Below are 3,275 nucleotides of genomic sequence, written 5' to 3' on the forward strand. Positions count from 1 at the left end.
GAATGTGAAAAGCATGAAAGTAGGAAAATTAAATATTGTTAAAAGAGAAATGGAATGCTAGAAGGTCTCCCACACTGCTCACCACAGAGTTTACATGCCAGGAGCACCAGCATCACAAGGGAGTGGAGAAGAAATGGATGGACCGCAGTGGATGGTGGCCTGAGCCATCACAAAAGAGCAGCTTGGCTCCTGTCACCAGGAGATTTCAGCACTGGAAACTGTGGCTGGGCGTGGGAGGCGGAAGCAGCGGCCAGGAGCACAGGGCCACCATCGGTCTCCTCCGGTCACCACCGCCATGGATGCATCCCTGGAGAAGATAGTAGACCCTATGTTAGCTGAAGTGGGGAAGAACTTGAAGGAGGCAAAGAAGATACTGGAGGACAGTGAGAGGAGAACAGAGCAGGAAAATGAAGAGCAGCCTGAACCAGATGACGTTCCAGGGCCACTCCAAAGCAGCGGGCAGGATATGGTGAGCATCCTCGAGCTGGTTCAGAATCTGATGCATGGGGATGAAGACAAGGGGCCCCCAAGTTCCTGAATCCAGAATATTGGTGAGCAAGCTCATATGGCTTTGTTGGGGCATAGCCTGGGAGCTTATATTTTCATTTTACACAAAGAGAAGCTGAGAAAACTTACAACTAGGATACTTTCAGATATAACCTTATGGCTCTGCATTATATCCAGATATGAAAAAAGCTGTGCTTATTTCCATGAAGAAGAAAGAGAAGGACTCGTAAAGATCTGCAGACTTGCCTTTCATTCACGATATGAAGACTTCGTAGTGGATGGATTCAACATGTTATATAACAAAAAAACCATTATATATCTTAGTGCTGCTGCTAGACCCGGCCTGGGCCAATACCTTTGTAATCAGCTCAGCTTGCCCTTCCCGTGCTTGTGTCATGTGCCCTGTAACACAATGTTTGGATCTCAGCATCAGATGGATGTTGCCTTCCTCGAGAAACTGATTAAAGAGGATTTAGAAAAAGGAAGACTGCCCCTCTTGCTTGTTGCAAGTGCTGGAACTGCAGCAGTTGGGTGCACAGATAAGACTTGGAGTTTGAAAGAACTCTGTGAGCAGTATGGCCTGTGGCTTCATGTGGACGGTGTAAATCTGGCAACATTGGCTCTAAGTTCTGTCTCATCCTCAGTGCTGGCTGCGACCAAATTTGACAGCATGACACTCACTCCTGGCCCTTGGCTGGGTTTACCAGCTGTGCCTACAGTGACCACAAGCATGATGTCCCTGCCCTGACTCCGTGCCCTGCCGCTGTGGTTATCACTACAGTACTTGGGTCTCGATGGGATTGTAGAAAGAATAAAGCAGGCCTGCCAACTGAGTCAGCGGTTGCAAGAAAATTTGAAGAAAGTGGACCACATCAAAATCTTGGTGGAGGAAGAGCTCAATTCCTCAGTGGTGGTGTTCAAATTTTTCCAGGAATTACCAAATTTAGGGTCAAATCCAGGGCACAGCTGCACGCGGGCCCAATGTGGCGCCTTCGGCAGCCGGTCAGGAGAGACATTCCTGTAATGCACTGAATCGCTTGCTGGGAGAGCAGCTAAAGCAGCTGGTGCCTGAGAGCGGCCTCACCATCATGGACCTGGAGGCTGAGCCACGTGCGTGCGCTTCAGACCTCTGATGACAGTGGCAGTTTTAGGAACTCGGATCGAGGACGTGGATCAACTCGCAGCCTGCATAAAGACCAAGCTCCCAGTCCTGACCTGTACACTGCAGCTGAGGGAAGAGTTCAAGCAGGAAGTGGCAGCCACGGCAGGCCTCTTGCACGTGGACGACCCTAACTGGCCTGGAATTGGGGTTGTCAGGTACAAACACACCAATGACGATAAAAGCATTTTGAAATCAGATCCGGAACGGGGGAGGGGCGGGGGGAATCCATGCTGGCCTCCTGAAAAAGTTAAATGAACTGGAATCTGACCTTATGTTTAAAATGGGCCCCGAGTACAGAAGCATGAAGAGCTGTATTTACATCAGCATGGCCAGTGATGACGTGGACATTTCTGAACTCGTGGAGACCATTGCAGTCACAGCCCGAGAGATCGAGGAAAACTTGAAGCTGCTGGAGAACATGACGGAGGTCGTTCAGAAAGGCATTCATTCAGGAAGCGCAGGTCCAGCTGCAGAAGGCGAAGGAGGAGCAGCTTCTGGAGGAGAGTGTTACGGCAGATCCCCGTGGTCAGATCCGTGCTGAATTGCTTTTCTCCATTACAAGCCGCTCGAAAAGGACAAACTTTTAATTTAACAGCAGGTTTGCTGGAGTCCACGGAATACACTTACGTCTCCAAAGTACAAGGGACAGGAGTGACGCAGCCTCCAACCCCCTCGGGCATTCTGATTAAACAGAGACTTCCAGGCCAAAAGCCTTTCAGACAGGCCCTGAGAGGCTTAGATGCTATCAGAGAGACAAGCTTGGTCAGTCACATTGAAGACCAGCTCTCCATCAGGCCGGAGCAAGATGCCTCGGAGGCGAGCAACCCTGAGCAGCACCCAGGAGCTCCTGGGCTTCACGAAACCAAACAGAGCATGGCAGTGCAGGAGAAGGCCGAGCACTCAGCCAATGACTGCCCATAGGTAGAAGAACCGTAGAGTTTAAGATAAAAATCAGTGTTGGATTGAGACTGCACTCAGTATTGTTTCAGGGAAGATGAAGTTCTATTAAAAATGTGAACGGTGCCATGTCCTCAGACACCAGGAATTACTGTTATTTGTGCATACCAGATTTTTACACAAACATGGACCTGAAAGCCAGGCTTTTTAGGTGGGCAGTTGATGGGTTTTAATTGTCTGTAGAACTACCATTGTTTCTGCCCCACCCAAGTGTCGTAATCCTATCTCCCCCCTAAATTTTCTTAAATACATGTTAGACGCACACACACACACACACACACACACACATCTTAGAATTCCAAGTGCCTGCCAACACTTTTTTCTGATCTGTCTCGGCATAAGCCGGTAGGCTGCATGTAGTAACTTTGTGTATGGCTGTGTCCTCCGAACACCTCCAGGTTCTCTGCTCACCTTCTGCAGAGGACAGCAAGACGGTGTTTCTGCCACGTGTTTAGTTGCTGCGTTATTGGATCAAGTTCAAATATACAACTGGATTGCGTTTGGCTGAATGGAGAAGGGGATTCATATAGGACTGTAAATAAGAGTAGAATCCAGAGATCAACCCATTTATCTATGGTCAACTGATTTTTGACAAGGAAATGAAATCAGTGAAGTGGGGAAACAACAGCCTTTTAAACAAATGGTGTTG

The 3,275-nt window shown here is 48.7% G+C and overlaps 1 pseudogene; it reads left to right on the forward strand.

Moving 5' to 3' along the window:
- Positions 1–295: 295 nt before the first annotated feature.
- Positions 296–2,617, forward strand: LOC102876961 (annotated as a pseudogene).
- Positions 2,618–3,275: the final 658 nt, after the last annotated feature.

The sequence above is a fragment of the Elephantulus edwardii genome, unplaced genomic scaffold (assembly GCF_000299155.1).
Source record: "Elephantulus edwardii isolate Elephantulus edwardi_28Jun2011 unplaced genomic scaffold, EleEdw1.0 scaffold00249, whole genome shotgun sequence".
NCBI classification, from domain to species: Eukaryota; Metazoa; Chordata; class Mammalia; order Macroscelidea; family Macroscelididae; genus Elephantulus; species Elephantulus edwardii.